The sequence below is a fragment of the Phoca vitulina genome, unplaced genomic scaffold, assembly GCF_004348235.1.
Source record: "Phoca vitulina isolate PV1807 unplaced genomic scaffold, GSC_HSeal_1.0 scaffold1, whole genome shotgun sequence".
NCBI classification, from domain to species: domain Eukaryota; kingdom Metazoa; phylum Chordata; class Mammalia; order Carnivora; family Phocidae; genus Phoca; species Phoca vitulina.
This window is the reverse complement of record NW_022589704.1, coordinates 36,688,300-36,700,702: the sequence shown is the minus strand read 5'-3', so window position 1 is coordinate 36,700,702 and position 12,403 is coordinate 36,688,300. Positions and strand designations below refer to the sequence as shown.

General features: G+C 41.3%; 1 pseudogene; it reads left to right on the top strand.

Annotated features, from left to right (window-relative positions):
* Positions 1-7,736: 7,736 nt before the first annotated feature.
* LOC116633122 lies at positions 7,737-11,451 on the top strand (annotated as a pseudogene).
* Positions 11,452-12,403: the final 952 nt, after the last annotated feature.

Below are 12,403 nucleotides of genomic sequence, written 5' to 3'. Positions count from 1 at the left end.
CATTTTGTTTATTTCTCTATTTCTCTGTGGTAGGAGAGTCAGCTATCTTGCCTGCTCTTGAAGGTAATGGCTATAGTGTCCTGCAGTGCAGTGCCCCCTGTTCCCCAGGACCTGGTGCTTCAGGGATTGTCTCCTATGTGTGTCGCCTGTGCCCTGCTGTTGAGTCCTCACCACTTTTTTCTTCAGTTCAGTTGTCTGCAGTGGTTCTCTTTGCCTGTTGTGGGCAGTGTTTGGTCCCCAGCCAGGTGGAGTGCATTTTAACAAGATGTGCACTGGTCTGCTTGGGAAATGATTGTTGTTGCCAGAGTGGAGGTCCTATAAAACACATGGGTCAGGAGATGAGATGTTGGTGGGTTCTAGGGGAGGGGGCTTGTAGCACCAGAACTGAGGCAGGCATGACTGGGAAGGGTGGATCCGCTGAAGCGCTGGGCCAGACCTTGGTGTGAGCAAGTTAGGTAGTGTATATTGGCATTGCATTGGTTCCTGAAGGTGTCAGGGAAGGAAAATGGGACCCATCAACTCCTTTGTTCCTGGAGGGGTCTCCCCGTGATCCCTGCCTCTCTGGGCCATGCTCTTAGATGAGTAAGTAACTCTCCCTCCCATCTGCCCTAGACATTTTTCAAACTGTTGCTTCCATGCTGTATCTCTGCTGGATTTTTGTCATGCTGTCTCTTTAAGGGTGAGGACTCCACTTCTTAATGCCATCTCTGCTCTCCCAGAGCAGAGCCCACCAGATTTTTAAAATTTAAGTCCCATTGGTTGTAAGAACTCATGAGATTTGGCCTCTCTTGCTTTTAAAGCCAGATGTTATGGGGATTCATCTTCCCCATGCAGTCTCCCCAGTGTGATCGTCTGTTTTTCATCCTTCTCTGCACAATTGGCTCCCTTCCCACTCTGAATGGCCATGGTCTTTTTTGCTCCCAAACCACATCTTCACCCTTCTTACTTTCTTCAGTGTGGCCTCTTCTCTACCTTTAGTTGTGGAGTTTGTTCTGCCAGTCTCTTCTGGGTTATTTATGCCAATATGAGTGTTATCTTGTTGTATCTGTGGGATGAGGTGAGCTTAGGGTCCTCCTACTCTGCCATCTTTCTTCCTCCTCCAGCCCATCTAGTGTATTTTTTATTTCAGTTATTGAGTTCTTCATCTCTGATTGGTTCTTTTATGTTTTCTATCTCTTTGTTAAGGGTCTCACTGAGGTCCTCCACTCTTTTCTCAAGTCCGGTAAGTATCTTTATGACCTTTACTTTAAATTATCTACCAGGCATATTACTTATCTCCATTTATTTAGATCTTTTGCCGTGATTTTTATCTTGTTCTTTTATTTGGGACATATTCCTCTGTCTCCTCATTTTGTCTAACTCTGTCTGTTTTTATATGCTAGGAAACTCAGCTATGTCTTCTGCAGCATAGTGTCCCCTGTTCACTAGAATCTGGTGCTTCAGGGATATCTCTGGTGTGTGTTGCATGTACCCTACTATTGTGGCTGAGCTGCTTTTGCCTTCAGTCCTGTTGTCTGCAATGGCTTTCTTTGCCTGTTGTGGGCAGCATTTGGTCCCCAGGTTGTCAGTGGGCTAGTCTTGGGTTTGAGTTGAGATAGTCCAGGCATTTGCCTGAGATGTAGTAGCACTAAACTACAGGGTGCTTTTCCTGTGTTGTGCCCCGGAGAAGCTTTTGTTGGTGGGTGCAGTCTGCAATCAGACCAGATCTCTGCCTGCGGCACCCTGGTGGGGCCTTAGTCAGACTGGTGTATGTGTGGTTATCTTCCCCTCTCCCCAGGGTAGGAGTTATTTTGGAGTGGTGCTGGCCTCTTTCAGGGCTGCTTGCACCCTGCCAGACTTACAGCACCACTTTAGATCAGCTCCAGCCAATGGCCTATTGGAGGGGCAGGTCTACAGGAGACACAGGGACCAAGGCATGCCAGACAGGGCAGGGTGAATGGGGTTAATGAGTTAGGTCAATGGTGTTGTTTGGCTTGTTCCCAAAGTGTCTATGTGTCTAGGCTGATGGGGGGTGGAGAGAAATGACACCCGCCAGCTCCTTTCTTCCTGGAGAAGACTCCCAAAGATCCCTGCCCCTCTAGCACACACTCTGAGATTAATGAACAAATTTCCCTCCTGTATACCCCAGGCATTTTTCAAAGTGCTGCTCCTAGGCTGTATCTCCATGGGGTTGTTGGTTCTGCTATCTCTTTAAGGGCAGAGACTCAGTTTCCTCTCACCCTCCCTGCTCTCCCAGAGCTGAGCCTGCTGGTTTTTAAAGTTCCAGGTATTAAAGTCCACTGATTATAAGAACTTGTGAAATTTACCTCCTCTGGTTTTCAAAGCCAAAGGTTATGGGGATTTGTCTCCCCTCTCCATGCTTGTGGCATCCCTCTTTCCTACAGGCAGTCCCACAGGTCCATTTATCTCCCAACTACATCTCTGCTCTTCCTACCCTCTTCAATGTGGCCCCTTTTCTACATTTAGCTGTGGGGAGTCTGTTCTGCCAGTCTTTGGGTTGTTTTCTGGGTTCTTTACACTGATGTGGGTGTTATCTAGTTGTATCTGTGGCATGAGGTGAGCTTAGGATCCTCCTACTCTGCCATCTTCCCCAGAAGCCTTCCATATATATCTATATATATTAAGAAGCACTTTCAGAAATAACTCCTGGTAGATCTGGGCCTGGCTCTCTCTGGATTGTGATCTTCAACCCTGGCTGTAATTAACAAGTATGTAGAATGATGGATGCTCCAGGTCCACATGAGACTCATTCACTCACAATTTCTAGGCATGAGGCCCTGGTATTGGTATTAAAAACACTCCTCAGATAATTTTAATGGCACCAAAGATTGATGTACATTGTACCAGGGGGTGGTATGCCAGGAAAATTTACTTTAAGTTCATCTAGTTTCTTAGCCTCTCAAGAGACATTTGGGAATGTGTTGGGTTTTTAGCAGTTATTTATATCTTCTGGACAGGCAAACAGTTGGCCAGCATCTGCAGGTGGTAGGCAGGACCATGCAATTATGGAAACGCTGTGAGGGTGGTGAGAGCTCCCTCAGCGAACTCCCTGGATTCCATCCTGTCTTCCCTCCTGCCTCCAGTATCATGGGGTTATTCATGGGCATTTGGAAGTTTGGACATGCTGCTGCGTAACTCCCCATCTCTATTTGTCTGTGCAGTGAGGTGTCTCTTGGTCCACCAGCATCTTTCTGTCACTTGTTTACTGCCAACCTGTGATAATCCTGCAACTATAGTCTCACAGATAGGGAAAATATTTGAACCATTACAAATGTGGCAGAATGAGATTTTCTTCCCTTTAACCACTTCTTTACTTCCACTCCTTGCCCCTGGAGGAGATGGGAGCCTGGCTAAGAGTAAGAAGTCAGTTGTTAATACAATACTATGTTTATGTTTTATCATGAGAGGCAGCTAATAATATGAAAAAGACTTGTTTGTACTTACAAATATTCCACTCTGAAGACTCTGACTTTATTTCTTATGATGGATTACACGTACATGCCCTCCAGACAACATGGGCATGAATAACAATGTTTAAGATTTTATTAAAGCAGCAATGATTTCTTGGCTAAATGTTCACAATAATTACTTCCATTTTTAATACAAAATTCTTTTTTTTTTTTTTTTTTTTAGATTTTATTTACTTATTTGACAGAGAGAGACACAGAGAGAGAGGGAACATAAGCAGGGGGAGTGGGAGATGGAGAAGCAGGCTTCCCTCGGAGCAGGGAGCCCGATGCGGGGCTCGATCCCAGGACCCTGGGATCATCACCTGAGCCGAAGGCAGACGCTTAACGACTGAGCCACCCAGGTGCCCCTTTAATACAAAATTCTTAAAAATAACTCATAATCTTTAAAAAATAACTTTAGTAATACGTATTGAGAGAAAATCAGAAAATACAATTAAATTGAAAAAAATGAAACTGTTATAATCCAGAAAAAGAATGACTAACATTCTTCCATGTAAATGGCCTTCTAGAAGCATCTTTGTAAAGGTCTATTTGTGCACACATTTATTGACAGGTTCTCTGTATCAGGTCTTGACTATTTGCAATCAGATACATTCCTTCTTCTTTCTTTATATAAAGGATGGGATAACCACTGCAGACAGCACTTCCTGTTTTCCCCTGTTACCACATCATCTGGCTTTCATTGAGGTTTAGCGAATGAGAAGTCTTCATGAGTTTGGAGGCAGGAAAAAGGGAGAAGCCAGGGTGTTTTATTCCCTTCTCTCTGCCTTCACCAACAGCTCTTTCAATTTCTGTGTAACAGGGCTGTTAATGTCCTAATTTCTATCAGCTGACCTTGGCCTTTGGGCTGTACTGTCACCTCCTTTCTCTTTGTCCTTCTAGCCTAGGGTCTGGGTAGTGGCTTCCCACTCCTGCTAATCTGTCACTTTGTCTTCCTCTGATTTCTCAACTCTTTCATATCCTGCATATCCAGTTCTCTGATTTAAATCTCCACTATTTTACATGCTAGTGTGGGTCTTGTGCACCTGGCTGGATGCTGATGGATGCAGGTTGATAGTGATATAAAAAGAAAACTTGACATTCATCTAGGAGGTATCAAAATTGAATTCTGCATTTCATCACAACTGGTTCTGTTTGAAGTTGATTAAAGGCTATGAATTTTGACCCTTACTGGAACTAATTGAAGACACTGATCAGTGAGCTGTGGTGCTTGTTGCCAACTGTTTATAGACAGTGAAGTTGTTCCATCATATCCAGAGGGCTAATTTTCTTTTTTTTAGAGGACTAATTTTCTATACTTAATTAGTTTATCTACTGTGAACACCTATTTTTTTTTTTTTAACACTTAAAACACCTCACTTTCCCCCATCAGCACCCTGCTCAGTGATTTCTTTATTACCTTAGGATCCCTCATGTGGTAAGATTACAGACACAACTTGGCTTTTTTTTTTTTTCTTTTAAATCTCTGGTAGTCTTTGTTTTATTGTTTGACACTAAAATACTATTTTACAACATGCTTTTTACTCTATTCAATATTTTATGACTTGTCAATTGTATTTATGTTTCAATGCCATAATTTCTTCAACATTGTTAAACATTTAGTTTCTTTCAAGTTTTTTGCTTGCTGTGATTAATACCTTAACAGTTAAACATCTGAAACTATTTTCAATTATTCAAGTTGTAAATTTTTTGAGCAACTCTTCACTAAAGGTTTCAAATGACTTCTCAGTTGATATGCAAGCTGCAGAGAAAATAAAACTGAAGGAAACGCTAAATGGAAAATAAGTGGTAGTGGTTATCTTCAGAGATCTTTTCATTATTTATCTCCTCCCTCCCCTCTTTGTTCAGGTCCAACCATGCCTGACTCAGTCCACATGTCTCAGGGGAAGTTGATCCCACCCATTCTCCAGGGAGGGTCTGTGGTTAAGCCTACCTCCCTTCCCCAGGGATTGGTTTAGAAATTGTCATATGACTCAGTCTGTGCCAATAAGCATCAAGGAGAGGTTTGATGTAGATTATGGGAAAAATGCATCCTCCCTAATCTGGGACTTTGCTGTCTTCTTCTGGTTGTTGCGTGGCCCAGAAGTACTGTAGTCATTTCATATCTAGCCTCAGTAGGAAGCCACATACGGTGGAGGGAGAACAGGGAGCCAGAGCCACAGATAATGTCAACTCTGAAACCTCATCTTCTAGACTTCTAGTCATGCAAGCCAAGAGACTTTCTACATTTGAAGACAGGTTGAATGAAGTTTTCCATTATATCTTGCTCAAAGCATCCTAATTTGTACAGCAAATTAGCAAAATAAGTACTAGAGGTGTTATGAGTTCTAATGTTTAAAAAAAGAAGAAAATGAAGAAGAAAAAAATATAAGTGATTATATGTCAACCAGTTTTAAACATTATTTTTATATCTGACAAAAAACTAGAGACACATTGATTCAAAATAGATATATCTATTTTTAAGAAGTGTGGTTCCGGCATAAGTGTCTGTTGATATTTTTATTTATGTTGACAAATAAGATGAAAGTGAAATAGCTTTGATGTATATTAGAACTTCATTGGTTCATCAAAGAGATGAGAGACTTTTGCTGACTTGGGTGATAGTTGTAGAATACCGGAAGTATATTTCCTCTGTGTGTGTGTGTATGTGTGTGTGTGTGGTGTTCTTTACAGTGTAATGGCTACATTATGTTATGATATGCCTTTAAATTTGATGTATGTTAACATTTTATCTATCCTGTTGTTAAGTCTAGACCTCAGGTTAACAAACCACAGCCTAGGGGCTCAATTTCACTGCTCCTGTTTTTGTAAATAGTTTTATTGAAACATAGCTGTGTCATTTATTTACTTACTGTCTGTGGCTGCTTTCTCACTACTACAGTAGTGTTGAATAGCTGTGACAGAGATCGTGGTCTGCAAAGCCTAAAATACTTACTGTCTGACCTTTTATAGAAAATGTTTGCCAAATCCTGGTCTGGATGATCAACAAAAGGATAACTCAAACCCTGATTTACCTAGTAGGACAGCTGATGTCGATAGCCACATCTCCCGACTCCTGGGGGTGTCCTTCCATTGTCCCACACCAGTAGTCTCTCCCTGACTTGTTGTCCCTTCCTATACTGATTAACTGACACTGGTTAAATCTGGGACTTTGGAGGCAGAAGGAGAAACATTTTTCAACTCCAACTTTGCCCGTTTAAAAGGTATTTGCTTTAATGTAGTTAGTCCAGTGTTCCAAGTGCTACCTACTTTACTATTTTATCTCTATGGTTTCATACTTTTATAAATAAAATATTTATTATTAATATCTCTTTACTGCTTTCTGAATAAATAATTACAAACTTTCTAGTTGACTGTGAGCCATGCTATAGCGGATATGGTCCAACATAAGTTCCAAAGATTTATGATTTAAACAAGAATGTTCTTGTGAAGCTATATGTAACAAGAGACCTTCAGGCTATTGGAGCCACAGGTAGTTTGCTGCCATGGTAGAGACCACTGACTGAGACTTGGCCTTAATCATCCCAGTATGTCTCACCTGCATAGAATTACCAAGGGTGCTTGTTAAAATGTAGATTTTACACTTAAAATGTAGATTTACACAGGCTCACTGAATCAGAATTTGTGGGACATAGAGCCTGTAAACTTCTAGTAGGTATGTTTGATCAAATACTGAAAAATCATCGTGACCTTCCATGAGACATTGAACAGTCTTTGGGCCTCATTTGTAAAATGAAGGGCTTGGGTTCTATGATTTTATGTAACATCTTAAGATGGGTTGTTTTCTCGTAGTACAGGTGACTAATGTGAAGGAGGCAAGAGCAATAATTATGCCTTTATCTCTGTTATTTGTTTAAAAATACATGAACACGGGGTGCCTGGGTGGCACAGTCAGTTAAGAGGCTGAGTCTTGATTTTAGCTCAGGTCATGATCTCAGGATCCTGGGATTGAGCCCTGGATCAGGGCTCCATGTTTAGCAGAGTCTGCTTCAGGATTCTCTCTCTCCCTCTGCCCCTCCCCCTGCTTGCTCACTCTGTCATAAATAATTAAATCTTTTAAAAAAATGTACACACCTCTTTGTGCTGTAAGCATTCAAACACACGCACTTCTCTTGCCATGTATTTTTGGTAATGGGAGGCATTTGTGGCAGGACTACTATTTATACACAGCCTCTTGGGCATCAAATGGAGCATCCAGACATGTTCTGGATGAGAGCGTTTACCCTGCACCTGGTGCATTAGCTGATGGAACAGTGGGAAGGCCTCATGGGACACCATAAAGATGGAGTGTGCTATCTGGTGGGCGCTGCAGATGTTGTACTTAAGGTTGTCACAGAGAACCATGCAGGTGGCCTGCTTCAACTGAGTGCACCAGGTGCAGATCCTTACAAAAGATTTCTGCTACCAATGATGAGTCAGATTGGTGACAAGGGAAATAAACAACACTAAAACTCTCATTCAACTCGTGTTTACGGACCAATTTCCATTTTTTTTTTTTTTCCTACGGGAAATTCACAAGTTGCTTGGTGGCCAAAAGCTTGGTAGTTTCTATAAATATTTCAAGATCAGAGCAAGCAGAAGGGTTATCTACAAATTAATGTCATGGTAGCTAAGAAGCAAAAGTTGAACTACACAATGACACGACATATTCCCATTGTAATATTTCCAAATAGATAAAATTGCCTCTTTAATATCTTTGTAGTACAATGTGGGTCATCTTGTCAAGCCATCTTTTATAGAACATTTAATTTACATGTTTCATTTTTGGCTGCTTAGGCCTGTACAACCTCCTCTTCTCCTGTTTTCCTGGATGTTTTAGCAGGAACACCTTAACTCAAATATGACAAAACCTTTGTCTCCCTGCCAATGGAAAATCAGTTGCCACAAGGAAGACATGTGGTAGAGGAAGGCAGAAAAGAACTTGGACTCCTAGGTTGTTCTTAAATTACTGCCAGCTTGCACTCAAACTTTTCCAGACATAGACTGTGGAAAAGACTTGGTGTGTGTTCTTGCTGATGAGCATTTCACAACAATAGTCTCCATGTACCAAGCCTGCATCCATGCATATTGAAGCAAAGTTTGGTGGCCAATGGGGAATGGGTCACCACCTACCTCTCCTCCACTCACATGAATACTTCTCAGGGCCCTCTTCATTAAGATTCAGAGAATCCATGATGAAGGAAGATAGAATGAATCTTGAGATCCTAAAAAAGAACTTTCCAGTTAGAAAGAACTTTCTAAAGTAGTGTTAAAATTAGGAACAATTTCTAAATCATACTCTCTAAAACAAACTAGGTACATTAGTTTGCTGGGCCTGCCATAACAAAATACCACAGACTAAATGGCTTAGCAACAAGAAGTTTCTCACAGCTGTGGAACCCGTGAAGTCCATGATTGAGGTTTCATGTTCAGTTTCCTGACGCCTCTCTCCTCAACTTGCAGATGGATGCTTGCCTACTCACTGTGTCCTCACATGGTTTTTTCTCTGTGCAAGTGCATCCCTGATCTTTCTCTTTTTGGGTGTCCAAATTTCCTCCTCTTATAAGGACACCAGTTAGATGGAATTAGAGCCCAGTCTATCTGCCTCACTTTAACTTAATCATCTCTTTAAAGGCCCAATCTCCAAATATAGTCACATTTAGAGGTAGTAGAGGTTAGGGCTCCAGCACATAAATTTTGGGTGACACAATTTAGCTCGTTACACTAACCCAGATTTCTAATAGTCCATGAAAAGGTTTAGTATAGAATGATTTTAATTATCTAATAATACCCAATTTGCTTTTGGCTTTGCTAATAAGCCAAATCTGTAGGATTGGAAAAGTAAGCCTGTCAGGAAAAAAAAAATTTTTTTTCACCCTGGTCCCATGGGCTGCATTTGTTGACAGACATCACCCTCACCTCCTCGATTCAATGAATTCCCTTTTTACAGCTCTCCTAGAGTAATTGGAAATGATGCCCTTGCATCCAGTAAATGTTCTTTTGTCCCACCTCAGCTGTCCTTTCCCATGGTCACACCTTCACACCACATTCATGATGTGGCTTCATCCACATCATGAATGAACACTGCTGAAATCTTGACTCCTTGCATCCACTAGTCTGTTGTAGGCCTCCCATTCAGCAGTTCTTTGATCCTATGAAATCTTTAGCCCATTGGCCTTATTTCATTAACAGTCCTCCCTTCTGCCTCCACCTGGTCTTCTCTTCCTTTCCTATCCAACTTTAGATTCTAAGATCCATCACGAGAATTACTTTCTTTCCCTTTCTCCCTCCAGGGTTGGCAGAGTTACAGTCCTGGTAAAACCAAGTCCTCTGCTTCCTGCATGCCTTTCCCCCCGCAGAAGCCATAGAAAAGTACAACTTTTTTTTTTTTTTTTTACTATTCTCATTTCAGAGTCATAGCATGTGATAGAAAGAGTAATCCTCCCCACCAAAGATGCCCATGTGTCAAACCAGATTCACAGAAGGTGATGTGATGACCAAGGCAGAGGCAGAGTAAGAGGTGTGGCAATGGAAACAGAGGTCAGAGACAGAGAGATCTGATGCTACACTGCTGGCTTTGAAGGGGAGGGGGAGGGGATCATGATCAAAGAATGCAGGCAGCCTCTAGAAGCTGGAAAATTCAAGGAAATATTTTCTCCTAGAGCCTCCAGAAGGAGTGTGGCCTTGCTGACACCTTGATTTTAGCCCAGTGAAACCCATTTCAGGGTTCTGACCTCTAGCATTTAAGATAATAAGTTTGTGTTGTCTTAAGCCACCAAGTAATTGGTAATTTGTTACAGTAGCAACAAGAAACCAATACAAACCTCAAATGGCCACTGAAACCGTGTGACATTTGTACCTCCCAGTATGCTTGCTTTCCTATTCTCCAAAATAGGAGCTCTTCTCACCTTAGCACTAACGTTGCCTTGTATTTCATTGAGGACCTGAATCCTATTATGATCAATATATGTATTTATGTGCTCAACTACTTATATGTAATCAATATCCCAACTACATTGCTACCTCCTTGATCTTGTCACATATTTGGCCCCTGACCATGCCACTATCTTCAAGGAAAAGGGATGGAAGAGGAAGAGAAAAATCAGCATCCTACTTTTCAATGTTAGCTGAGTATTTGCTTGTGCTATAATATATCTGTAGTATGTAAACTGAAGCTTCTTCATATTTGTACCCAAAGAACAACTTCTGCCTTAATATTTAAAACTTGGGGTTTAAAAAAAAAATAAAATTATAGCCCAAATAACTGGTGGTTTTGTGTAAAAGAATTCATTCCCAAACAAAGACATTACAAAAAAATGTGGATACAACCTCTTCTCTCCCTTCAGGACCCCACAGAAGATTATGGTGTTGCTATGGGTCACTGCCCTGCCCGTGTTATTGATATTATAAGAACAAGCCATATCCAAAGTCTCCCTTCTGCAGAGAAGTGCCTGATGCCAAGATCCACATCTTTGACCTGGGATGGAAGAAGGCAAAAGCAGATGAGTTCCCACACTATTTGCCACATGGTGTCAGATGAATATGAACAACTCCCTTTTGAAGCCCTGGAGGCTTCCTCTGTCTGTGCCAACAAGTACATGGTGAGAAGCTGTGGCAAATATGGCTTTCACATCCAAGTACGGCTCCACCCCCTCCACATCATCCATATCAACAAGATGTTGTCTTGTGCTGGAATCAATGGGCTATAGACAGGTTTGTGGGATGCCTTCAGAAAGCCCTAGGGCACAGTGGCCAGGGTCTGTATTGACTAAGTCATTATGTCCGTCCATACCAAGCTGCAGAACAAGAAACATGTGGTTGAGGCCCTGTATAGGGCCAAGTTTAAGTTCCCTGGCCTCCAGAAAATCACATCACTGAGAAGTGGGGCTTTATTAAGTTTAATGTAGATGAATTTGAAGACATGGTGGTCGAAAAGTGGCTCATCCCAGATGACTGTGGGATCAAATACATCCTTAATCATGGCCTCCTGGAAAAATTGTAGGCACTGCACTCATGAGAACCTTGGCACTGCCCCTTCCTTATTCATGTCCACCAATAAATCCTATTTCCTATAAAAAATATGGATATAACCAAAGACCAATCAGTAACTTGAACTCTTTACCATAATGGCAAGCATAAGCCAACACTAAACCTATGCCTGTTACCTTAATTATGGGTTTTGTGATTGCTTTTCAACATAACCTAAAAGATTTATTATGAATTTTTTTTTAAAGATTTTATTTATTTGAGAGAGAGAATGAGATAGAGAGAGAGACCATGAGGGTCAGAGGGAGAAGCAGACTCCCTGCTGAGCAGGGAGCCCGATGAGGGACTCAATCCTGGGACTCCAGGATCATGACCTGAGCCGAAGGCAGTCGCTTAACCAACTAAGCCACGCTGGCACCCCTATTTATGAATTTTTTTTGTGCAGAGGAGTATATAAATGCATATATGTAGTTTAAGAAGCAGCAGATGAATGCATATGAATATATGTATATATATGTATGTATGTCTGTTGATTGGGAGAGAAACTTTGAAGATCCCTGTGTTTCTTCCTCATGGCAACCTCACTTTTGTCCAAGTGAAACCACCATCCTGAAATTTGTGTTAATGTTTTCCTTGCTTTTCTTTATAGTTTAACCACCTGTACAAAATATGACCATACATCCAGTTCATCTGAGACAATCTTGGTTTAAGAACGTTGTCCCTGAGTAATTATTAACAGTATTCCTTTTTCCTCTAAAACATCCTACTTTGGATGATCTATATTAAATATGGACACAGACTTTATGTATAGATTGCTATACATATCTTACTTATTTTTGAAGCTGAGTGGCAAAGTGGAAACCTAATTTTGTAAGAAAACTGCATTATTGCCATAGTTAGATGAAGGCTCCCAGAGAGTCTTGAGGTCATGATTTGGCTTCCGTGTTTATGGAATTTCATAAGGGCAT